The 27510-nt window shown below is 43.4% G+C and overlaps 1 protein-coding gene across 1 annotated transcript in view; it reads right to left on the bottom strand.

Moving 5' to 3' along the window:
- Nucleotides 1–14566, bottom strand: part of ZPLD1 (zona pellucida like domain containing 1) — a 66166-nt gene extending 51600 nt beyond the window's left edge. The window contains exon 1 of the mRNA XM_044984526.1: nucleotides 14399–14566. The gene's annotated coding sequence lies outside the window, so the exon portion shown is untranslated. The remainder of the gene's footprint in view (nucleotides 1–14398) is intronic.
- Nucleotides 14567–27510: the final 12944 nt, after the last annotated feature.

The following is a 27510-nucleotide window of genomic DNA, read 5'->3' as shown; positions in this document are numbered from 1 at the left end:
GCTCTAAAGGTACGCACACCCCCACACACCCTCCTACCTTTTTTATTTTTATTTTCTTTAAAGCTGTGCTCATCCCATGTTCTGGCTCACCTCAGAGCTGGACATGATTTGTGTTTGCTAACTGCAAAATTCAAGCAAAAATGTTTTTCTTTGGGAGCCATTTATCTCCTATAGGGAAAAAGAACTAACTTAGGGCACTAATTTTTTTTAAAAATTTTGGAAATTCACTGTCGTATTTTAAAATATATCAGCACTTCCATTTTTTTACCCCTACGTCTTCCTGAGGGAGTCTTTTCTTTCTGCTCTTTAGGCCAAATTATGCAGTTCCTTCTCTCCCATCTACCTTTGTCACACCTATGCAGGAATCAGCCATCATTTAGCTTCACCAGACACTAGGGGAGCAATGGGTTAAGTCCTCTGGGATTACATGTTTTGATGGTTGGCGGGAGGCAAGGGCCTGGTCGTTGCATGCCATCAAGTGTTAGCAGGAGAGCAGCTGAGGGAAATACTGGCCATGGCTGTGGTAAAGGCATCTGCCCATTTAGTTCCCCCTAGAAATCTCCTCCCTGGAAGAGGCAGAACTGAGCTCTTTGTATTTTTAATAGAACAATCCATTGTGCATATCAAGTAACTGCACAGCCTAAGCTTTCTAAACCTTTTCCTTCTACATCCTATGCCCACCGCAATGCCTGTTGCTCTCATTCACTGTATTGTGTCTGAATGTCAGATCACAAGCTCTTAGGGCAGGGACTTCCTTTTCTGTCAGCCTCTAAAAATCCTAGCATGTTTTAGGCACCATTTAAAGAAATCAAATAAGCATACTGTTCCCTGTTACTAGAGACAACAAAATCCATTCTAGTGAAGAGCAGTAGTGTAGTTGAGGGTGAAGATGGTAAATGGAAAATATTGCATTTACTCACTTTTTTAAAATGTATTTATTTATAAAACTCTCCAAAGCATTAGATTCATGCACAGTGTGGTCACTTTCCAAGTGAAAGTGAGTGCTGAAAAAATGCAATTCAAAATAAGGGCAATAAACCCAATTCAATATACCAATAAACCCAATTTGAAATAAGGGCAGCGCTGTATACCCTTAAATGCCTACCATGCCTCTGCCCAGGCTGGAATACCAAAAAGCTTAGTTTATACACCACTACGCCACTAGTGAAGAGGTAGCTTTCAAGCATCCCTTGCTTAGCATCCTTGTTTCCAGCCCTTTGCAGATGTGCCCATAAACCAGTGCGACATAGTTCACCCCTTTGAGCTGCCCTGCTTGACCACCCTCGTGATTTTCCTGGTCACAGTTTTGTCATTACGCTGAGAGAATATCTCAAAAATGCTGCAGGCAGGACAAGATCAAAACACATTGGTGGGGCAGCATGAGGGCAGCTTGCCCTGCTATTGCAAAAGAAAACAAAAGAATGAAAACACTTCAAGGCTTGAATTTCATCTTTGTTTCCAGATGAAATGGGGAGGAAATAAAGGCTTACAATTCTCATTTGCCTGTACATTAGAGAAAGAGACTGTCGGGTAGATATCATAAGAGCGTGCTGAGTACAGTAACAAGAAGATCAAAGTAAATGCTGTTATACAAAATGAAAACATTATGAGCCATTGTGATTAGTGACTTCATTTAAATAATCCATAAAAATGAAAAATAATGTTGGAAACAGATCCTCTCTAGACCTACAGCTCTATCTGAGCCATTTCTTCCCCAGCTGTTAAGTCCACTTCATTATTTATTCATTCAAGTGCTTTAATCAAGAAAACTGCTCAGAAACCACATTTCATTTATGAGGTTTCAGGGCTCAATGTAGCAGCAAGAGATCAGCGACAGTCAGACCATGGTGCAGCGCAGCCACATAAGCACCTAGACAGGTTAAAAAGACACTGTGCAGTGACAGCCAAGAAGAAGGGTAGTCTTGTGCTTCAGGCACAGGACAGGGAACCAGGAGATCTAGGTTGTAATCTCAGCTCCAGCACTGACGCACTGTGACCAAGGGCAAGTCACAGAATCTCTCTGTGCCTCGGTGCCACATCTATCAATGAGGTCTTCAAACCACACTTTGAGGACTTCAATAACTCAGACATAGGTTAGGGGTTTGTTACAGGAGTGGGTGGGTGAGATTGTGTGGCCTGCATTGTGCAGGAGGTCAGACTAGATGATCATAATGGTCCCTTCTGACCTTAAAGTCTATGAGTTTATGAGTCTATAAATGCAGCATGTTTAATTTGGGCATGGGGAGGAGGTTTTTTACTTTAAAATGAACTTAGTGCTAATTACAGAAGCTGTAGTGAAAGCATTGGGAACTGAAGTCCTCTGTTTATGACAGAGGAAATATGTTGTTTAGCTGAAGTTAAGGTTGCTGCTTAACATTGAAGTACCTTCATCATACTTAAGTAACCCAAGTTTACACTGCCAATTCTTTAGTGAGAGGGAGCCAATGACTATTATCATGTATTCGCTGCAAAAAAAAAAAAAGGTGTGTTTTTACCTGGAGATAGCTGTCTGGATACAAAATCCTAGGGGATACGGGTAGTTTTTACTTCAGTGTAACTAGTCGAGATCATCACTGTACTCCCCCTCCCCCCTGGAATTTACCTCAGCTACCTACAATGAAATAAATACCACCTGTGCCTTGTCTCCATTAGTATTTTGCATTGAGAAAGCTATCCCAAGTTAGCTCTCTTAAGGTAAAAAACATACCTTTTTTTTCCAGTGAATTCATAGCCCATTTGGTAAATTTACCTGCAACTAGGGTGGCCAGACAGCAAGTGTGAAAAATTGGGACAGGGGAGGATAATGGTGGCTGGGGACGGGGTGGGGGAGAAAAATAGGTGCCTATATAAGACAAAGCCCCTAATATCGGGACAGTCCTGATATTAATTGGGATATTTAGTTACCCTACCTACAAGTCCTTAAGGGAGCCAGTTAAAAGAAGGCTTGTAATGAAAGCCTGAGTGCAACCTTAACAATGAAGTCAAAACTAACATTTCCTCAAAGTGCCTTACCCCTGAGCTGAGGAGTCATCTCTGCAGGCTCAAGATATACCAGCATTCTGCCTAAGCAAGATGTCAATCAAATGCTTCAATTTTGGTTGACTAGAAAGATCTGCAAAGGATTAATACTATCCATGAATAGAGCAGATCTATGTGCTCCACCTGAAGACGACTTTTAAATGAATGTTTCTGTTAATGTAACAAGCTGTCTGACCTCATCATTTCTTTTCAGGACAACTTTACAACAGCAACCAAGAGAAACTAAAACTGAATTGAACTAAAAAAAAGGGAAGGGTCCCAAGAAAATAAAATTATTGCCTAGTTGAAAAGCTATGTGAAGTCTCATTAGCAACATAATTGTTGCTCCAAGGGATCAGACCCATGGTCCATCTAGTCCACCCAGAACTACAGCATATTTCATTAGCAATCATATAACAAAATCTCATAATTTGACAGGCAGTGTCAATTTACACACATTTCAACAGGATATGAATATTCAGCAGATTATGAGTTTTCAAATGATATGTCACAAAGGCATGCTTTTCACAAACTATATCATAACCATATAACAGGGGTGAACATGGGGTACAGGGAGTCACACGTGTACAACTCAATTTTCCCAAAACATTTAAAAATAATCTTGTATTTTAAAGGACACTGCCTATTCCTATTTTCTCCTTTTAAACTTCTGCCTATTTCTATCTTCTTTGATCACAACTACAAGAAAATAGCTTTAAAAGATCATGTTATGGTCATGTGTGTATGCAAAGCCAATGAATTTACACATATGAATAAGTGTTCATGAACAATTTTGCATAGTATTCACCCACCTCTACAAATACAATGAATGAGAGCTTATAGATGGTAAATGGAAACGAAACATTTTCTAAGTTGCATCTCAAAGATAGTCATTAATTAGAACCAGAAGAGGACTCCAGCTCAGTATTTATTTAATCTGTTCATATTGGGCTTATTTGTATTAGGAAATCCTCTAGCAACTCCAGCCTAGATCTGGGCCCCATTGTCCTAGATAGACACTATACAAACATATAGTAAGAGAGAGTCCCTGCACCTAAGAGCTTGCAGTCTAAATGGACAAAACAGACTAAGAGTGAGACTATACGTTCTCTACATTTCACAGGTGATGAATTGAGCCACCAAGGGATAAAGCGACCTACTCAAAAATCACACAAGGAGTCTCTGGCAGAACTGAAAACTGAACTCCAACCTCCTAAATCCCAGTCCCACACACCATCTTTCCTTCCTAAATCATTTTTATTTTCCTCTGCAGTAGAATTTTTCCAAGATGTAATCAGACAGGTGATACAATCTGTAGTGAATGCATTTAATTATAGTGGTGATATTCTGGAACAATATAAAGAAAGAAAGAAAACCACAATAGAGCCTCAAGAGAAGTATCTGATTTTTTAAAATCATAACAGAATTCTTAAAGAAAACTAAATTCATGGGGGGTGGGGAGGAAGACTGCAATGGATATGCATTATCCAGTAAGGATGTTTGTCCAGAGTCTATGAAAGAGAAAGAAATTAATGAAGCTGAAAGACTTAGCTCTATATATAGTAAGACATGAACCAATTTCTGGGCATAGTATGTTATCGTGCTAGATTTATTAAGAATTACTGAAGCCTAAGTACACTTTTGAGACTGGTGATTAGACAAGACAACTTCGATGCACTAAAAAAATGTGACAGCATTTCAGAGCATAGAGTTTCATTTAAACGAATCTGTAAATACATCCTATTTGACCCAACAGCAGAACCAGTCATTCTACTTAGTGCAGCATAGCAAGCAGCAATTTTAAAATTAACTGTGAAGAGAAAACAAGCAGTGGTGAGCATAATATTAGTTGATATACTAGTTGCCTAACTCAAATGGATCAGAAATGATGAGAAGCAGATTTTTGGGGTATAGTATGAGGCGTGGAACTGAAGAAAGAGGATCGTGTTCCTAGAGGGATATACATTAGTATGGGACTGGAGATTCTGGAATGCAAGTCTGGGGGTGGTCTGAAAGGAAACAGGAATCCCTGAGCATTAGTGTCAACCACATAGTGGGGCAGATTCTCTCGACCATAAGTCTGATTTGCACCTTTCATAGCATTGCCAACACCAACCAAAATTCGAGAGTCAAGACACAAAAATTATGAGATTGGCTTTAAAATGGTGAGATTTACAAAATAATAAATCCAGGGCTCTTTTTATTTACCTCTGGGGTTTGACCCATTAGGGATCATATTTTCAAGCTTTACTCCATAACCGTGAAGACTAGAAATTTAACTTAAAAAAAAGAAAAGAAAAGAAAGCCCAGAGTTGCATGAAATAATAACAGCCTCCCTTAACGCTTCAGCTCCTGGAAAAACACCACATATTGCGAGACTAGCAATCAAATTGTGAGCGCCGCAAAACCCTTAGAAGACAACACTTAGATTGCTAGTGCTATGGGGTTGAGACTGTCATTTTGTTCTGTGTTTGTACAGCACATAGCACAATTTGATCCTGGTCCATGACCACAAATAATCAAACAAACAACAACAACATTAGCTTGCATGTAATTTTACCCAGTGCAGAGGTTTGGAAAGGAATCCTATTTGATAGCCATTAGTCTCCTTGGGTAAAATGATCAGAAGTGCATAAGTGACTTAGGACCCTAAATCTCATTTTCAAAAGCGACTTGGGGCCTAACTCCCAAAATCATGTCTTAAAATAGGTTCCTAAGTCACTTGGGTGCTTTTGAAAAATGGTACCACATTTTGTGTGTCCTCCAATGCCATGGCAATGAGTGCAGCATAGAATGTTCCATACAACTCGGAGAAGCTGGACACAATTGGGCCCTACATTTACATGAAGGAGGTAATGAAAGAGAGGGGTTCCTACACAAAAAAGTCTGCCTGAGCCTGAACCATTCACTGGACTCCTCTGCAGGTGTAGAGCTGACACTGTAAGCTCAATGTCACCTCTGAGTGGCCCCACCCACCCATATTAGGGAGCATGCCAGAAGCAGGAGGGGCCTGGCCTGACCGTACTGCACTCCTGCAATCCCTAAATGGCATAGCCGCCCTTGGGGGGCTTTTACAGGCAGAATATGGAGCAACTTTAAAGCTACAGTGCTTGTAAACTATGTTAGGGTCTGACCCTGCATCCAACTGTCCTGGGGGTTGGGAGAGTGCCAGGGTGTCTTAAAGTCATCTTCCCCCAAGCTCCTCCTCCATCATCTGCACGCACAAGAACTCTGGTGCTGCTGAGTATATCGCATTGTTTGGAATATGCAGTGAAAGGGAGCGAGTATGAAATTATTGCAAGAGACCCAGGGGGTTTCTGCCCCAGGGAAATCTTTGGAAAATATGTTATCTGGCGCAATCCAGTCCATTCTGAAAGCAAATAAAAATTGCACTTCAGAAATATTTTTATGAGCTTCAGGGATAAGTAATCTGTGCAGGACTGATTTAGTGGCAGGCAGAGAAGGCTGGGAAATCAGCTCAGAGAACCCCCTCCAGCCCATCACAGTCTATTATGCTCAGATTTGTAACAGAGGCCATGAAATGAAATATGAAGTTGAGCAGTGTGCAGGAAATAAAAGATATTCACTTTTACAGCCAGGAGACATGGAGTAAGCAAGAAGCGCCGAGGAAGCAAATATCTCCGTTTAATTTATACCATTACTATCCAATAGCATCTTTGGGCTTTCTTGGGCAGAAACTGCAGGATGAAGCACATACATACAGAAAGACTCAAAGCCAGAAGAGCAATACTCAAGAACATGTTGTATCTTGTGCTCTCTATGCACACGCGCGCACACACACACACACACCCCACTCTGTTATTCATCCAAAAACAGTAAAGGTACTTCCAAAAAAATTAACTTCACTTTGTTTTTTTTAACTGTAACATTAAGTATCATGGAGAAATTCTGTATAATGCTATAATATTGTTGTGTCACCTGCACAGCATTAATAATACACTGACTAAATAGCACTATAACTACAGGCTACAATTATTTCACTGGCAAGCTTTAAGATAGGTAGATAGAGCCCTCTCTAACCAGAGAGCATTATGGGTTGAAGTCCCAATGTGATTTTTTTTCTTAATCCTTAGGCACAATTTCATGACTTGTATGAACTGTGGCATGTGTACTCAGTTCTTGGAAGCCTTTAGTTCAGGGGTCGGCAACCTTTCAGAAGTGGTGTTCCAAGTCTTTATTTATTCACTCTGATTTAAAGTTTCATGTGCCAGTAATACATTTTAACATTTTTAGAACGTCTCTTTCTATAAGTCTATGATATATAACTAAACTATTGTTGTGTGTAAAGTAAATAAGGTTTTTAAAATGTTTGTTTAAGAAGCTTCATTTAAAATTAAATTAAAATGCAGAGCCCCCCGGACCAGTGGCCAGGACCTGGGCAGTGTGAGTGCCACTGAAAAATCAGCTTGTGTGCCGCCTTTGGCATGCATGCCATAGATTACCTACCCCTGCTGTAGTTAGTTCTTAGTCCTCTTCCTCACTCAAGGGAAATTCTGTAGAAGTCATTATTTATTAATTTCAATTTGGGACAATGCCTAATTAACTTCCAAGGGGGCCACTTGTACTAGACTATGCAAACAAACTCCACAGTGATGATGGTCCCCAGGCCAGAGAGCTCTCAGTCGAGGAATTCATTTCCTCTTTGTAACTCTGGCAGAGGTGTTGCTGGCAGTAACAGATTGGTCTCTGTAACTGGTTAGGGTAGAGAATGCTTTTGTGACTTTTAACACTTTAAATCAAAGTGTTTTATATTTGCATTACATTTTGTCATCTCTGACCTTTGGACTATTCATTCAGGGCAAAATTCAGATGTAGCTCCATGCAGCTGCTAAGCCCTGTGCAGAGACACCATAGTTAAAAAAGGTCTCTCTGCACCAGTTTCACACAGGCTCTACAGAAGGGAGTGTTGGAGGCAAGTCCAGGAGGGGCCAATGGATTCCCCTTTATACAGCTCCTATGGCCTCAATTCATTGTGCAACTGGCAATATATTCCCATTGGCTGGACAAGCAGGTATAAGGAGCTGCATGGCAACTGTATTCCCTGGCTCCAAATTAGAGCTGTGTGAATAACAATTTTCAATTCACTGGCAGTTCCAGGGGGTGGAGAGGTTGTGGGGTCAAACAAAAGTTTCATTTAAACAAAAAAAAAATCAAGACATTTCATTTTGATTGGTTTGGTTTTTTTTTGTTGTTGTTTTTAAATTGAAGGAAAGTTTGGCATAAGACATTGTTTGAAACAAAATATTTAAAATGTTTTTCATTTTGAAAATATCAGAATGAAACATTTAGTTCTGGTGGATTTTTTCCCTGAAACAATGTGACAAAACTAACATGAAGTCCTGAAACATTTCAGTGTTGCCAAAGTTGGATTTTTCACCAAAAAGCGTTTCAGATCAAAAATTTCTCCTTGCTCTACTGAAGATTGAGAGAGTGGATTTCACCTCCCTAGGGTGAAATACACCCTACATGTAGAGAGCCCTCCCCACCACCACCCCCCAAAAATCAAACTTTCTATGAGTGGAATGTATTTCACCCTCACGTATTCCTTGAAGAGATTTTACAAATAGTTCAAAGCATCCTATGGCACCACAAGCTTTCCAAAGAAATCAAGTAGACCAATAATACTTGACTCAGGAAACAAGAGTGTGACATAATATACCTCTGTGTTTACAACTTACACACTACTGTAATAATTTTTGTACAAGGCATGTCTTGGAAGGTATCATTTGAAAACTGATACTTTGTTGGTCAGTATTGCCCTAATAAAATGGGTGGCAACATTGTACATAAAGTTATAAGATTTCCCTGTATGGTGTTATTAACACATGTTCCAAACCCCGCAGCCCTGCCCAAACAAAGATTGGCAAACAGATCTGTCTTAAACAACAGAATGCATGCTCTGATTAAATTGCATTTAAGCAGCAAACAGAGACATCAGGGAGGAAGGGAAACAAACAGGTGAGAAAAAGCTACCAGGGAACATCCTTCCACAATGACTGTCTCCTAGTGCCCAGCTGGAAGTGTTTTCAAAAGAAGGACTGAAACTATAAAAAGGAGGGACAAACACCCCAAGGCATCTTCCCTGTCTCTCTTCCTGACCATTGCATTCACTGTACCTGAAGCAACAAAGAGAGTATTTGTTGGACTATGGGTGAGGGGTCCTGACCTACTGCATTTGGTCAGTAAGACTGCTGACAGCATGCGGTGAGCAACTTTGCTTGAAACTGATAAAGTTTGTGAAGTAAGGTATTAGTAAATGTCTTATCTTTAGTTTTTGTAACTATTTCTGATTTTGACACCTCATTATGTGTACACATTTAAAATCTCTGTAGTTCTGTCTGCAGTTCATAAACCTGTTTTACCTTTTTATCTAAGCCAGTGTGTTTAAATTAAAAAATCATTTGAAATAAGGTGGCATATTATTCCCTTTAAGGAAGAATGAACTTAAAATATTTTGTACTGTCCAGGAGAGCACTGGGCAGTACAGACTATACATTCCTGGGGGGGAAATCTGATACTGGGAGTGTATTGGGGTCACCCTGCAGTATAACCAAGGTTAGTGAGAGCCAGAGTATAACCCAAGTGTGGCTGGCAGGCTGCAGTTACACACACTCTCTCTCTCTCTCTCGCTAGCTAGAAGGCTGTTTGAGCAGTCCAGATGAGAGCTACTTCCTGAAGGCAGTGTAAGGCACCCAGGGGTTGCAGGGCAGGTTTCACACAACTGCTCATTTGTCTCGACTGTAGCCTGGTGTGTCACAGAGAGATCATTGACATTGTGCACGTGATTAAGAAATAGCTGTGTTTTGTTTATACACATGTATAATTATGGCCCATCAAAAAGAGAATAATTTAAAATGTTTTATATGCTCTGAAACATTACAGACCTACACAGGTGAATTTTATTGCCAGAAAATATTGAGAAACAAGCTCAAAACCACAATCAACCCTAAATAGATACTGATATCTTAAAAAAAGTGAGGGGAACAGGACAGCACCCAGAATTCTAGGTATCCATTAAGCTATATTAGCATGTGCTCTTAAGTACCAACTTCCTTGATTACAAAGATGCACAGATATCTGATCCATGAACAGGGTAAATCTATGTACTCTACTATAACAGTAAGTGTTTCTTATACAACAAATGTTCATGTAATTTTCCAAGTTCTATTGCTCCCCTGGAGGAGGGGATCTTGTCAGAACCAGTAGATGAAGCTGAGACACTGGGCTCAGACACAAGAGGCTGCGAGGAAGTAAAGATGTAAGGACTGACTCCCCTGGAAGGTGGTGTGGTGGGAGATGGTAGCTGACACCTAACTTGTTGTCCAAGACATCAATTTACCTTCCCGCAGCCCTGCATCAAGACTGGTAACCAAGAAATTAACTTGATTTCCTATTACCATTCATACCAGGCGTCATTCCACCCCCATTACGGTCAATGAAAATTCTGAGTGTGGCTTGAAGGGAGTGTACTATATAGCCCTAGGGTGTATAATCTGCCATTGATGCATGGAAGATTTATGAGCACAACTCACTGCTGATTGAGAATGAAGCAGAAGCTGGCAGGCTCCCAGAATTAAACTGCTTACTCCTCTCAGCAGGCAGATATTTAAATTGATCACTTTTAGATTGTGATTAATGTTTTATTTTTCCAGTTATCTAAAAAAAAACTAAGTTAAAAAAGAATATTACTTTACAATTAAAGTGTTTTGATTTCCAGAGCTGGATTTCCACAGCGTATCTACTTTAAGCTATCTGCCATGATTTTGATAGCATTTGTCTTGCCATGTTGGTTAATTATTCAAGATCTTTGTCTTCAAAGGGAGTACTCCCTCATTACCCCTCCCCTACCTACCTCCTGCTGCTGTGAAGTCATCATTCTATAGCAGTGGAACCACAGTCACTAGACACACTGCAGGACTGGCTAAAAAAGGACCAAGGAGCTGTGGAGCAGAAAGCTTCAATTCACAAACACAAATATCCAAAATAACCACAGAGGGGGAACCAAAAGTTACTGGTAATGGAAACTGCCTTCCTTTTAGTCTGTCTCCTTTTAGATTTTTGTCCCAAGGTAACATTCTCTCTGTAAAGCAGACCAAGAGACATGGTAGATTCTCAATCACCTGGAAGGTTTAGGTCAAGATTGAAGGTCCTAAAAGACATGCTCTAGTTCAGAGGTGGACAAACTTTTTGGCCTGAGGGCCACATCTAGGTATGGAAATTGTATGGTGGGCCATGAATGCTCAGAAAATTGGGGTTTGGGGTGTGGGAGGGGGTGGGCTGGGGGTGCAGGCTCTGGAATGAGGCCAGAAATGGTGAGTTCAGGGTGCAGGAGGGAGCTCTGGCTGGGGGTGCAGGCTCTGGGAATGAGGGGCTTGGGGTGCAGGAGAGTGCTCTGGGCTGGGACTAAGGGCTTTGGAGGGAAGGAGGGGAATCAGGGCTGGGGCAGGGAGTTGGGACATAGGAGGGATCAGAGGTGCAGCCTCTGGGCAGTGCTTACCCCAAGCACCTCCCAGAAGCAGCGGCATGTCCCTCCTCCGGCTCCTACATGGAGGCACAGCTAGGTGGTTCTGTGCGCTGCCCTGTCTGCAGGTGCCACACCTGCAGCCCCCATTTGCCATGGTTCCCAGCCAGTGGTAGCTGCAGGGGTGGTGCTTGGTGCAGGGGCAGTGTGATGAGCCCCCTGGCTGCCCCTATACGTAGGAGCCAGAGGGGGGACATGCTGCTGCTTTCGGGAGCCACGGCACACGCGGAGTGAGGCAAGCCCCTGACCCGCTCCTTGGCAAGAGCTTGAGGACCAGATTAATACATCTGAAGGCCCAGACGCAAGGCCGTAGTTTGCCCACCCCTGATCTAGTTCAACCAGAAGTTATGGACTTGATGCAGGAATTGAGAATAAAACAGGCTTGTATAGGAAGTGCTGTGTGGGTAACTTATAACAGTGAGCAATTTCTCTATTAGTCTCTGAGGAAAAAGTAAGCAGGTCTGCTTAGGCAGAGCCTCTTGCTGAGAATAACACAGTGAGGCCAGGAAACTGTTCAGCCTGGAAATACCTCATCAGAAGGGAGAGAGACATGGGTCTCCACCCAAGAGAGACAACTGCCAGTGGAGCCGGATGCCCTTGCTGCTCCATAGAGGGGGAATACAGGTACAGTTGCGTTGAACTGTGACACTCATGATTATAGATTACAAGGGGGGGGGATCAAAGTTATTTTTGTGAACCCAAAAACTAGTTTTCAGAGTTATGCTTAACTTCAAATTCCATGTCATTCACTGTCCTCTACCCCATAACATCAGGATGAAAAGACCCGTGTTACTAAGCTGAAGCATCTTACAGTGGGAACCTAAAAAAAGAAACACAGATGACCTGTCCCAGTTTAATAAAATAGGATTTCCAAAGTTCACTAGGACAACAAATACAAGGATGCAGGTGGCATTTACAGCATTATCTCTGGGATGGATAAATTACATCAGTTTACCCAAATTAAGGCCTGTGCCATTATTTCACGTTTGAAACCCTTGTACTAAAGTAACCGCATTTTCAAATGTCTGAGATGTTGCATTTCAAGCCCTGTGTACATGGTTTATACACCACGTATTTAAATATACAAAAAGGTTATGCCCAATAAAGATTTGTCTTCCTTAATGATTTTTATCATTATAAAACAGTTGTAAATATGAGATTAAACATACATACATAAATTGTGTGATTAGATATAATTACACTAATTATGGAAATACACAACAATCAAGTAAAAATTTACATTAAGAAATTCACAGAGCACATCAACATTTATTCTGTGCATGGCTCATTGTTTCATGGGGGCATTAGTTACAGGTGTTTCAACTGAAAAAAATAAATGATAAATGACAGATTCTCCTTTTCCCCCACCCCCACCCCCAGTTCACATAGCCAGACAGGTAAAGAACATTAAAGTTGCAAAACAAACAAACAACAAAGAGTTCTGTGGCACCTTATAGACTAACAGAAGTCGACGAAGTGGGTATTCACCCACGAAAGCTCATGCTCCAATACTTCTGTTAGTCTATAAGGTGCCACAGGACTCTTTGTCGCTTTTTACAGATCCAGACTAACACAGCAAAACAAAGAAGGAAATTCACACCAAAGTATCAAACCCTCAGGGGCTACCTCAAGAAAGTGTAGCAGTAGTCTAGCTTTAACATGGAGTTCTGCATTGTGTGCAGGTTTCATCCTTAGCTGTACCTTTCCATTTCACAGCCTTAATGTTCTTTTAATGTATTTTTTGTTGTGAAAAACAAAACATGTACACACTTAACTGCACTAAACAGAAGATTCATATTCCACATGAGATACATTACTAAATTCCAATCCTGTTTAGTAATGTATAGTGCATGGCTATTAATGAAACACAAAACAAGTGCCCACACCCCAAGAAAAATTACTTTCCTAATCATCATCAAAAACGTATTCAAGGAAACAAAGCACGGAATGGGCTGAAGTACATTTCACTATGTCAATTTGCTTACAATGCACTCTCAGTAGGAGGTTCTTCATACTCTTCTGATGGGTTTGTTTTTTTTTAATATATTATTATGGTACCTTTCCTCCCTCCAGGACAACAGGCACAGGCACTGAGATTGATGAAATTGTATTCTGGAGTAGAGAAATGACAGCAGTGCTACAAAGCCAGCCAGAAAGGACAAGGCTTTCTATGATCAAAAATGCCCTTAGGCTTAACTTTCTGTCACAAGGTGTGAATGCTGCTATTACATTTGCACTACTAGTAGTAGTTTTTTCCTTTTCCCTTGTGGGCTGAAACCAATATTGTTTGCCTGTGAGTTGGGCAACAAGGGGGGGCTGAGGTAGTGAAATACTATGGCCTGTCACCGGGGTGCTCAGTAGTTTACTACTTGCAAGCTCAATTCCACCACAGTACAGTCCATGGAGCGACAAATTACCTTCTTCCCTCCCTGCAGCAACACACACAAAACAGCTAAGCCCAGTTTTTCCAGGGCTTCCCCCTGATGCCGTATAGCAGTTTGATTTGTGAAAGATGTTTGCAAATCAAGGGCAAAGTTCTCCTCTCACAGCCACACAAGAGCGACTCTTGACTACTATTCTGCTTTCCCTACTAATTTAGTCTCCTATCTCCCATGTCAGTACAAGAAGAGGGAGAGTTCAAGATACACCAGGAAAATCAAAAAGGAAAACTTTGCTCTAAGGGGAAAATCCCAGTCCCACAGAGGGCCAGAACTGGTGTGATTCTTCTGTGCAATAAGGCAGGATATGGCTAGCTGAAGAAGGATTCATAGATTCTAGGACTGGAAGGGACCTCGAGAGGTCATCGAGTCCAGTCCCCTGCCCTCATGGAGTACACACCTCTTGCTCAGCATGGAACTCAGCTCCTCAGAGGCAAGGCAAGGGCAGGCCAAGAGAACGTACTTCTAGGAAGACCCTCCCTCTCCTGGATCTCACACTCCCAATCACATCTGAAGGGGATGCATAAGGACCACCGAATTATTGCATCTTCGGGGCTGCAGCAGCATCTGCTCTGTAACTTGGGGACAAGGGGAAGGGACAATGATTATTTACATCCCCAATGCCTGTTTATAATCTGCACTCAGGCTAGGAATTTGGTTGAGGACTTGCCCTTACTTGAAATCAATGGGATTTACGCATGTGCTTAAGCACTTTGTTGAATGTTGTTTTGTTTCAGCCTCAATTCAAGACCAAGACTGTGTAAAATCCAGTTTTAGAAAATATGCCCCATCCCCACTCCTTTCTAAACGTACTGCTCTGAAATAGTGACGTGATTACAACAGCAGCTCTGCTTGACTGTACAATACTTCACTTAAAAAAAAAATCATACATCCTATATTAGAGATGCAGTAGGTCATTTATATCCATCCACCCACCCACCCATTGAGGCAGGACTGCTGCTCTTGCTGAATATATATACTGTTCTTAAGCACTTCATCTAACCTGTTTTTAACATCTCCACATGTTCAGGTATTCCTGACCTCTGTACAAAGAAAAATACATTAGTCACAGATTATGTTCTGCCTACAGACAATATCCATCTCCCCAGGCAAGCTAAATATTGATTCTCATCACTTTCAGCCACTAAAAGCAATGCTTGGAATTTCTGGATGCCTCGCTGATATAAATATGCTCTGCTGGGAAGAGAATTGGAAAAAGCTGTGGCATGCTAATTAAGAGATAAATTCTGCCTCGGGTACATGGGCCTGACTGTATTAAAGTTAATAAGAGCTGTACTCACGCATATATGGGCAGACTTTGGGTCTAAGTAATAAGTTAGAACAGGGTATGTTACTTAACCAGTGGCAAAATCCAAAGATCATTGTGAAGGATGACCCTCAAGAGCAAGTGCTTTCATCCATCCAAGAAGTGCCATGAGCACTATTAAAGCATATTCAAAATCCAATATTTGGGTTTAGTTCCAGAACTGGAGGGGTTTTTTGCATTGGCTTTTTATGTTAGAGTAGAAGAATGTGGCCTGATTTTTCAGAAATCAGTGGGTGCTTAGTACCTCTAAACAATGGTCAGTAGCAGGGGCGGCTCTAGGAATTTTGCCGCCCCAAGCACGGCAGGCAGGCTGCCTTCCGCGGCTTGCCTGCAGAGGGTCCGCTGGTCCCGCCGCTTTGGAGGACCTCCTGCGAAGCTGTGGGACCAGCGGACCCTCCGCAGGCAAGCCACAGAAGGCAGCCTGCCTGCCGCCCTTGCAGCGCCGGCAGAGCGCCCCCCGAGGCTTGCCGCCCCAATCACACGCTTGGCGTGCTGGGGCCTGCAGCCACCCCTGGTCAGTAGACCCTAGTGAAAGACAACAACCTTGAACTTTGAAAGAGGAGCGGGTCTCTTGCAAAAGAATGAGCACCATCAAACCAGTAATCGGAAACTAAGAGATGTATTTCATGGTATGACAAATGAATTATTCACTCTTAAATGGATCACAGTCTGTTGTTGAAAGAAACCTTAAACAAGGTAGCTCAGGCAGGCAAGAGTTGAGTGGGGTGTTTGTCTTCCTGGAAGTTTATGACTTAGTCATAGAGATGTCTCATTTGTTCACGTGATTGTATAGTGAGGAGATCTCAGCCAGATACTCACTAAGGCTGATGGCATGGCTTTGATAGTACCAAAAAGGTTCCACCAGCCAACTTCAGCATGACTTTAGCATCCAACTCCAACTTACTCTAGTGAAGTACAGTACTGAGCAAAGTATGAACTACCAGCACGATAGGTAATATCTTGAGTTCCATAAATACCTGTACTAAAAAAATCCTATGACATTAAGATAATTGAGAATAAGAACACCAAAGTTTAGTTAGGGACATCTGGCTATTTGCAAAAGAATAAGAAGCACAAGATTCCAAAGAGCAACTTGATTTAATTGACTACACAATCATTTTTGTGATGCATTTGGACCACGAGTAAAAACAATGAAATATTGACAGACAACAAATGAATAATTTTATCATAACTGATAAGAACAATAATTTCTATGCATAGTCTTAAATTGTTTCATCACTGTCGTAAAAAAGATATTTGGATGACAAGACTACGTATAGTGAGATAGTGACAGGTGCTACCTGTAGCATCCTGGTCACTGAGTTTGCTGCAGCGCCAGGAAGGCTGCAGGCTTCACTGAAGCAAGTAACTCATTCCCGTTAAGGATTACTGACATTTGGGAGGGAATTGCTGGGCTGACGAGGGAATTGGCTCAGTAACTAGGAGGGTATGTAGCTGGGAGGGACAGGAAAGAAAGGGGAGCTCAGCGGGTAAGCCTAGGAGAAGAGAGAAAGCTGTGCGGAAGGCTCTGGCTACACTGCAACTCAGGGATGTGAATTAGCCACCCCACCCCCCGAGTGACATAACTTATGCCAACTTAAGCATCAATGTGGACAGCACAATGTTGACATAGCTACCACCACTGGTGGGGGCTGAAGTAATTAAGGGAGAGCTCTCTCCCCATCCTCTTAGAGCCACTACACTAGAGAGCTTACAGCGGCACAGCTCCACCAGTGACACTGCGCCGCTGTAAGCTCTTTAGTGTAGCCAGACCCTAATTCTCCTCCTGCTGTATATGCCTGTGGTACATTCTGTTTTGCTTTGGAAATGAAGAATAAATGCCCACATGGTCAAAGAGAAACAGCCTCTGTGTGTTTGTGATCAGGAGACCACAAGCACAGGCTAGTCGGCAGTACTCTGAGGGTAGGAGAAAGTCTGCCCTGTGATGGAGATACACTATGGGATATTATAAGCCTGCTTATTGTGGCTTTTGTGGCTATATTTCAACATTAGCCAACACCTGCATCCAGATTATCTGCCAACCTAACAGTAGCAAACAAGAATTTAATATTTGGCTTCCATTATGACTGAGCCCTCCATGACCACACCAGAGAGCGAGGGGAGGGAGTGAAGGGCTGCACCTGGCCTTTGCAACTCTGATCAGCAGGCCCTGCAGTCCTTCTACACCACCCAGGAAAGGAGTGGTGAAGGTGGGTCCTCCAAGCCTGTCTTGAAAGACTGTAAGGAAACATCTTGTTCTTCTATGCTAAGTATCCTACAATACCTTGTAACAGTATAACTCAGCATTTGGCACCCGCAGATAGGGAAACTATCAAAAACAAGATGCAGAAGTTTTCTACCTGGGTACAAGGAGTGCGTTCTTTGCCCAACTAGTTTAGAATTCTGGATTCAAAAACAACAGGTAACAGAGAATTCTTTCCTGGGTGCTGGCTGGTGAGTCTTGCCCACATGTTCAGGGTTTAACTGATGGCCATATTTGGGGTCGGGAAGGAATTTTCCTCCAGGGCAGATTGGCAGAGGCCCTGGAGGTTTTTCACCTTCCTCTGCAGCATGGGGCATGGGTCACTTGCTGGAGGATTCTCTGCAGCTTGAGGTCTTCAAACCACAATTTGAGGACTTCAATAACTCAGACATAGGTTAGGGGTTTGTTATAGAAGTGGATAGGTGAGATTCTGTGGCCTGCATTGTGCAGGAGGTCAGACTCGATGATCATAATGGTCCCTTCTGACCTTAAAGTCTATGAGCCACTTAGCGTCCAGAAGGCTCGGATAAAAGGAGCTGCAGGGTCTTAGCAAGGCAGTTCCTGGCAGGGACCAGAGGGGAGAGGAAAAGGGCTCTGCTCTGGCCACAGGAGCTCAACTGGCTGCATTTGCTTAAGATGGGAGAGAGAGGGGACTTTAACATAAGCGGTGGGGTGATGATAAAGGGGCCAGGTGGGAAGAGGTCCAGGGAAGTAGCAGCAACTAACTGAAGGGAGCAGTATGCAGCTGCTCTTAATAGCGACCCTGGGCTGGAGCCTGGAGTAGTGGGTGGGCCTGGGTTCCCCCACTGGCAAAGCAGCCTAAGCCCTTAGAAGGGGGCAAGGCTCCTTTAGAAGCCCAAGTGAAGGTCGGGATTAAAAGGCCCCAGAGCTAGGGCTGAAGACCCTGGTGAGGGAAGACAGGCAGGTTTTTTTTGCTGGACTCTTTGCTATCCTGGAAGGGATTTTTGACTGCGTAACCTGGCCAGAGGGCTAAGCCACTGAAGAGCCGCCAAGCAAGCCAATAACCCACAGGGGGCTCCAGGTGCAGGAAAAGGCCTGTTTACTGCACACAGCAGCAGGAGGTGCTAAAGCGGTGACTGCCCCCTCTTACAGGCTGTAAGGCCTGGCCCTGCCAGTAGCTCAGCAACACAGGGCTCACTAGGATCCCAGTCTGAGGAGAAGGAAAAGTGAAACTTTGTGCCCAATATTCCCCTCAATGAGCAAGGTGAGCAGAGAGAGGTGCAGTGAGAGCAGAGAGGAGCCAACAAGTAGGCTGTGCCAGGGCTTTACCACTTCAACTTTACATATCCATCCAGACTACACTCATCTCTGTGGTATAGGAGTGCTTGGTCACATGACAGCCAACAGAGCAGGCTTTATGCAGCAGAGAGCGGGGAGGGGGAGAGAAATACTACTGGCTCTGCTAATGGGTAAATGCAGCATACTTCCCTTCCATACAGCAATCAAGAGTTCCAGATGAGAGGTAGCTGAATCATAATGTCTTTCCAGAGCTGCTCCTGTGGTGACATAGCTCCTGCAACAGGAGCCTGCCAGGGAACTCTCCATCTAGCCTTCTGTTTAGTCACAGATTTCATCACAAAGCCAATATCATCCAATGATTCCCATCTAAACTGACACCAGCTATTAAATGCTATGCATAACCACTCTCTATCTGACCCACTGCTCTGCTCATACATGGTCCAAGCCTGCTACGTGAAGCATTCTACTGAAGCAAAACTGGACCTCTACACTGGAGAGGGCTTGCAGGATCACAAGACAAAGGAAGGAGAACTGCATCAGTCTGTCAAAATGTCTATCATCGCTCATAAAAATTGGAACAAGTAGACATACCTTTCCACCAGCCTGTATCTGATTCTGTAGGTGTCTTGTTCTAACACTACCATATGGATTGGTGGAACAGCCATATAGAAAACATGGATGCACAGAGGCACAATCTGTTCAGCAGAAGTGATCCACTTTGAATGACTATGAGAATTCTATTATTTACTTTGTTTCCATCTCCGGTACCTATGATGGTGTGTCCACTTTCAGAAACAAAAAAAAGACTTCTGAAGCCCAGGAAGGGTTGGGGAGGGAGGGAGTTTTCCTAGGCATTCTGTGTTATTGATGAGGAACACTGATTTACAACTATTCTTTTGGGTGGTTCAGACTGATGACCTCTACTCACTTCAGAAGCATTTAGGTATTGATAAAAGAATAAACCAGCAATACAAGTTAGAGTAGATTTTCTTTACAGAGCTATTTAATGACATTTGTCCATGCTAGTATTAAAACAAGGATGTGTGCTTGAATCTTGCAAGATAAAGAAAAATCCTCCTTGGACGAAGGAATGTAGAAAAGGATATTCGCAATATACTGAATATTCTTTTGGAGATACCAAATTATTTCTGGAAGTAGGCATGTGGCCACAAAGTGGTTTGGTTTAGCTTAGCTTAAACCACTTCCAAAGAGACGAGATGCATTAAAAAAATGGTCCTCTAAATCCACACAGGGAATTATACAAATATAATTGTGTATGGTTCTGCCAGCATATTTCCCCACCTACACAAGGCCTAAGGCTGTGGTTTTTTTCAAAGGCGCCTACAGGAGATGTTTCCAAATCCCATTGAATTTCACTGGGAGTTGAGCAACTTTGCTCTGTTAGGCTCCTTTGAAAAAAAAAATAATCACAGCCTTATATGACATTAGGTGTTAGTCTGCCAGAAAATGGACAGCAAAAGCAGAACACAATGGTTCCCAAATATAAGCCATGAACCACCAGCATCATTTCCAGCGAGTCTTGCCATTAACACAGATCTCAAATACTGTCACATAACATGCAGAATATAGACCTCTAAATGTTGCCACTGAAGTACTGGACTGAAATGGAACTTTGTCCTAACCTCATGTTTGACATGGCCATTTCCAATATAAGGTGCAGTGTGTGGTCTCTCCCCTCACAAGGTTCTGGTCTGACATAAGACTCATTTAAGCACTATTTTAAAAACTCAAGTATTTCTGAGCTAGCTTAAATAATACAGAACAGTGATGAGTTTGGGGTGCTCAGAGTGGAACAAAGTACCCCTTTGTTACTGGTCTGATCCCCAATGCCCTCAAATCCCATTGAATTCACTAGGAGTCCAGTTTGTTCAGCTCACTGCAGGACCTAGTGCCTCTAGAAGGGTTCCTCTCTCAGCTAAGGTCTTCATGCGACATTAACTTTGGGCAACACACTCCCCTACTGTGCTGGAGTAGGATACAGGTAGGCCGAAGCCCCCAGGGAGAATTCTCCCTGTGGCAGACTGAGTTCTTCCTGGGGACTGCAGGGGAGCACCTGCTATTGCTCTAATACAGCTCTTGGAGAGGAGGGAGCCATTCCATATTCCATACCTGGACACACCTCAGCAGGCTTGGACAGAGACAGGAGGCAGAGCCATGGCCCTGACTTCACCCAAGCCCCCTTTCAGACAGCAGACACCAAGAAGAGTACTTGCAGGGAGCAGTGACTGTGCTCCCCAAGGGGATACTGGCCAGTCTATGCAAAGGGGCACAAAATGAGTGGGGGGGGGGCTTGTGCCTTCTCCCTGTCCCCATCTTGCAGAGGCCGGCCACAACCATTTGTCCATTTACATTTTGAAACTGCTACACCGGAAGCAGTGATATTAGAGCTATAGCATGGGTACAGCAGCTGAACACCAAGAAGAAAAGAATAGCTACCCTAAATATAATACGCAATTCTGCTCAACTTACTCAGCTAAAAATACACACCTTTATTTTTAATTTCATAACAAAGATACCAAGACAAGCCCCAATGCTTGCATTTACTTGGAATAAAACCCCCTTTGTTCCCTTGGTTGGTGGCTAATTGCCAATTAGTTTCAGGAACAAAACCTGACACTGGAAAATAGAATCTAGCTATTAAGTTTGAAAGCTTTCACAAGAATCAGGCTAGTGTTAAGCTTATGGCAGAGTCACTCTGCCAGCAAAATTCAACGTGCTGAGCAAAATCCCACCTTCTGTATCTTCTGACTTGAATTTAACATTTTTCCATTGGATTAACTCCCAGGAGAGGGAGTGTATTCTAAACATAAGGTCTCTAATAAAAGCCTAGCACTGATCCTGCCCTTGAACAATATCCCAAATGGACTGCATTGGTAACATGATAACAAAATCAGTTCTTCAGTCAAAAAGCCTTTTTGCTCCTCTGTTCTTTTCCTTTGGTGCATTGATATGAAGATCAGAGTCATCTGGATGAATAAAATTTTGAATTTGGATGAAAACATTAAGTGATACCAAACACTTTCTGGCCCTCCCAAATTTGTATTCAGCTTTCACTTTTGTTAAAGCTGTAATCACACTCCCATCAGTATTCAAGGGATTTCTGCAAACAAGGTCTCTTCTGTCAAAAATTGTAGTGAGTTAATGCAGTCACAAACTGCTCGGTTGTGTAGATTATTGCCTCAGAAAGAATAAGATGGAGCTTTGAATTTTGACCTGTATCAGATTTATATACAGATCAGACAGTCTCTTAGATTTTAATATCAGCTCAGCCACTGTAGCGCAAGATTTTTTTACCCATACACAACTGAACCGAAAAATAAGTGACAACAGCAGAAGGGATCTGACTTAGAACCGCCATAATGAGGGCATGCAGAGATGAAGCTGAAACTCAGCACCTTTGACTTGAGAGCATATGTAGTGTTGGTTTAATTTCTCATACATCTCTCAGTGGCCTATTTCCTGCATGCATGGGGCTGGACAATGGTCTAATAAAGATCTTCTAGCTCTAACTTCTGTGTCATTGCAACCCACTGTTCATGTGTATTACACACCCTCCTCACATGCATGGTCCACAGAGGATACAAATCTGTTACAGCTACAGGAGCTAACTCTAACACCCTGTGGAGGCTCATGCTTTTAACCCTTGTCATCTTTTGGTCGTAATTGGGATATGAGCCCGACATTAAAGGCCAGATCCTGCTTGCCTTCAAAAAAATTGTTCTGTTGGCCTCAGTAAGACTCCTTAAGTAAAATGAGTAGGAATGGCACTACTTTACATCATTGTGTTATCTATATCCATAGGAATCTAGGAGGGACAGCACCATCTAGATATTGGGCCTTATTTTCATTCTCTCAAAAAGCAGCATCATATAACTGTTGGTCCCTTTGATGCCAAACTTTAAAATGTACGTAATGCTGGATTTACACCCCCATGTAGAGACTATTCAGTATTGTGAGTCAGAAAAGTAACAATGGAGCTACGCTAAACTGATGAAACAGAGATAAATAATTAAGGCCCCTCTCAGAGCTCCACCCACATCTTTTCCAGCAGGGATATCATGACTCAATCAACCAATGAAATACCAGGTTAGAATCAGTGCATCATCAGAACTAACTGAGTGGCTGGCTATATTCAGAGAAACTGATTAAAATTGCAATTTCAAAATTAACACTTGATGAGGTATAGCATATCTATGAAGCACCTTATGAACTTTAGCCATCGCAACATCCGTTTGAGTTAGGGAAGTATTGCTTAGAGACAGGTGAATACTGTTTTTAAAAAAAGTCTGCCAGTGTTTACATGAATTGCTTTGACCATGCTCACTTCTTTTGTGTTTGCTTTTCACAAATATTCACGTCATTGATTGTCATTGTTTGCAAGGATTTGTGCCAGTAACAATTTCAGAGTTACATGCTTGAGTAGTCGCCAAAAACAAGTTTCTCTCTCACTCATGCAAAGGTTCCTATATAAAATTATACAGGCAATGGACTCAGCCAGAGAAGGAACAGAATGAATATCCTGTAATTAATCACTCCTAATCAATACTGCTCAAATAGCGCACAAAAAAATAAATACTTCCAGAACTGTCCTCATGATCATTTCATAAATATAACAATATTTACTGAGTAACAAATATATCAAGAGCTTGTGGATATTCTGCCAATTTACAAATGAGGAAACTGAAATATAGTAAACATAGTTTCATATAAAGGACTCTGCCAGGTCAATTTATGCCCAACATTCAATTTTATAAGAACTCTTATTCAACCTAACTTGATCAGAAATTAATACGATTCCTCCCCCTCACACACACAGCAATCCAAATATTCCAGCATCCTGCTAATTTACTAGAACCAGCAATATTAGAAATTGACTGCAAACCATAGCTCATTTTCATTGCCCAAGTAACTAATACAGTACAACTGAGGGGTGTGATACCCAGCTCACATACACAAATTTGCACTAGCTCCATGGGAACTAGCATGAGTATAAATAGTAGCATAGCTGCGTTAGCACTAGCAGCGGCAGCAATAGTGCAGTGTAGCCAAACAGGGTGCATACACACCTGAACCCCAAGTATGTACTCATCATGGCTAAGCCCTTGCCACTGCAGCTACACTGTTATTTATACTCGCACTAGCTTCCATCCAACATACATGAGTATGCGAGTAGGGAATCACCCGCCTTAAGCTCACCCTGTAGATGCAGCCTTAGGGTATGTCTACAATTCAGTCAGAGACAACCACACGTAGACATACCCAGAGCTGGCTTTAATCTAGGTAGCACAAGTACCAATCGCAGTGAAAGTGCAGCAGCACAGGCTTCAATGCAGGCTGTACAAGCCTGCCCAGGCAACCTGGGTACTTGGCCCTGGTCTATACCTGGGGGGCGGGGAGGGAGGAAAAAAAATCAATCTAAGTTATGCTACTTCAGCTACGTGAATAATGTAGCTGAAGTCAATGTACTTAGATCGACTTACTGTGGTGTCTTCACCGCGGTGAGTCGACTGCTGCCGCTCCCCCGTCGACTTGCCAGTGCCTCTCATGTCACTGAAGTACAGGAGTTGATGGGAGAGCGCTCGGGGGTCAATTTATCGCAAACCGCTCAGCTCGGCTCCGCTCCACTCACTGTTCCACGGGCTGCTCCAACTGTGCTGCAAACTGCCTAGATGTGACAAGCAGAAGGTCAGACAATTGGCCCCATTCGCTGAGTATGTGGGGGATGCTGGAACTCACCATGTGAAAGCTTCTATCCCAGCTTGTAACTTCTGGTGCCCTACATCATGAGACACTAGTTTACTATTGCCTTTAAATTGGATCTGTCTGTAACAGAAGCACAAGGGGGCAGACATAAAGTTGATCTTTCAACCTTAACTCAGCATTCACTGACTTTAGTTTCACTGAGCAATAGGCAAGTTCCCAGGTGGCTGAGAACTGAAGTGTTTCAAGGGGGACAATTTCAAATTCTTCCTACCTAGACCAGGAGGTTGAGCCAGAGTCAGGGATAAGGGAGAGATCAGGTAAGCAGAAGAGAGGGTCCCCAGGCATGGAGGAGCCATTCCATCTCCAGAGCACAGAAGTTATGAAGGCCAGCAATGGCTTTCCTTCATGTTCTGGGCATGAAGGGCGGGGGTTCCCTGGTGTCTGGAGGCCATCACTCCATCTCCAGAGCACCATTAGCTGTTCAGAGGCCAGGACTGTTCAGAGGCCACCATAAGCCCCATTAGTAGTGGGCTTATGGTGCACACAGGGCAAAGGCCCTCCCAGCTCTCTGTGGGGCTCTTACATGTGTGGGACTCTACGACACATGAAAACACCCAAAGTGTGTTCTCCAATCCTAGGCTGATGGCGCATAAGAGACTGGGTCACTCACAGCATCTGGGGGGCATTACATTTCCCAGTCACAAAAGTGGCAGTTTGAAGATTCCTAAGAACCTCATGGTGCCCTAGATTGAGGCTGGTAAAATCATTTATTTTGTTGTGGCTGGGCCAGGGAAGGTTGGGTTGCCGTCGCTGCCTTGTTCACTCTGGTTACTGACTCGTCTTTCAGCAGCCACAGAAGAGCCGATTGGACAGTCATTGACATCTGCACAGCAACACAGGTTTGATGTCAAGAACAAGAAAGATCAGGGAGGTTCTGTTGGACTCACTGATGAGTGAATCCCAGAGAGGCACAAAGAGACCCTACAACGTGTGGCAGCAGCAGCCGCAGCACTGGGCCACAGAGATGGAGAGAGGAGCCATGGCAGGAGAAAGAGTAGGACAGAGAGGGGCAACTGATGTTGTTTACAGGTTAATCAGAGCACAGAGATGGACCAGAAAATGCAAAAGAAACTGTTCCTCTAATAAACAGAGACACAGCAATGGCAAACCACACCCACCTCTTGTCTTGTGCCTGGTACTGGAGAACTAACCCCTTACTCCCCAGCACAAGGAGAGCTTTACCAGGCAGGACACAAACCTCAGATATGCAACTGGAAGGCCTTCAAGGTTACAGTTTAACCTTGTTGCTTGTGGTGCATGCTCATTGAAGTTCCCTTTAGTGTGGTGTGACAGACCCAGGCCAGTGGGGTACAGGAGTCTGGTAGAGAGCAAATAAACTGGTCACTGGATGAGTAGTTTTCTGTTCCCTGAGTGACCAGAGCAGGGGCTGCACTAGAGTAATCAGGAACCTGCTAGAACCAATTAAGGCAGACAGGCTGATTGGCTGCCGGTGTTCTAATCAAGGCAGGCTAATCAGGGCACCTGGGGTTAAAAAGGAGCTCACTCCAGTCAGGCGGGGAGGAGCCAGAGGAGAGGAAGTGCGTGTGAGGAGCTGGGAGCAAGAGGCACAAGGAGCTGAGAGTGAGAGGGTGTGCTGCTGGAGGACTAAGGAGTACAAGTGTTATCAGACACCAGGAGGAAGGTCCTGTGGTGAGGATAAAGAAGGTGTTTGGAGGAGGCCATGGGGAAGTAGCCCAGGGAGTTGTAGCTGTCATGCAGCTGTTACAGGAGGCACTATAGACAGCTGCGATCCACAGGGCCCTGGGCTGGAACCCGGAGTAGAGGGTGGGCCCGGGTTCCCCCCCAAACCTCCCAACTCCTGATCAGACACAGGAGGAGTTGATCCAGACTGTGGAGAAGATCACTGAGGTGAGCAAATCTGCCAATAAGCGCAGGACCCACCAAGGTAGAGGAGGAACTTTGTCACAGTGGTTAATAAAGGTGCTAGTGTTCAATATAGCAATGGAGGTGCATCCTTGGTTTTAAAACAAGGCTTCATGTCCAGCAAGAAGCTAATCAAAATAAAGCTTGGCTCACGAGTCAGTCTGCAATTCACAACTCCACATGTCCAGGTAAAGAACCAAAGGGAAGAATCCAGAGCACAAAAGCAACACAGCAGGGGCACAAGATAAAGGTCAAACAACAGCACAGATCCCAGCGGTAAGACAGACAATCAGGGAATGGCTAAGGTATCGTTCGTTTGTTTAACAGCACATGTCCTGCTAAAAAGCAATAAGCCACAGTGGCCTGTTCTTAAAATACACAAGCAAAGCATTTTTGACCCTGGCATCACTGGTACTGGCAATGTTGCCAGTAATGGGTCTCGTATCAGAAACCTTCACACCTCTCCTTCCCAGTCACCAGCACACATTTCCCCCTGGCTTTCACAAGCCCAGTGCAAATTACAACTAACAGAAAGAATACCGGGCAGATGATCCATAGCACAGTTCATATATGTCAGACACCCTGTAACAAGGTTGCTACTCACCACTAGTGCACCTCCTTGTGTCTATGTCTGGGAATTAATCCTTGCTGCATCAGATGCCCAGTTGCTTTTCATTGCTCACTCTGCAAGAATTTGTCTGCTGGTAACTTGGGCCTCCAGCAAGGTCACCATTTAGTCCACCCCGCCCAGGGCTCTGTGCCACTATACCAGTGGCTGGCAGGAGAACTAGACCCCTCCTGCTATACCAGATGCCAGCCCATGGACCCTACAACTAGCAATTCAGGTCCTCAGTCACGGTTTCCCTGGGCTTCTTCCTACTCAGCCTCTTGCCTGCTGCTGGGTTCACCCCTAAAGCCTACTCTACTCCCCATGGCTACGTAATGTACTCCTAGCCCCTTACTAGGCTCCTTACTTCAGGGCAGGATCACAGGA

This window comes from Mauremys mutica, chromosome 1, assembly GCF_020497125.1.
Source record: "Mauremys mutica isolate MM-2020 ecotype Southern chromosome 1, ASM2049712v1, whole genome shotgun sequence".
NCBI classification, from domain to species: domain Eukaryota; kingdom Metazoa; phylum Chordata; order Testudines; family Geoemydidae; genus Mauremys; species Mauremys mutica.
Note: the sequence above shows the minus strand (reverse complement) of the source record. Positions and strands in the feature narration are given on the sequence as shown.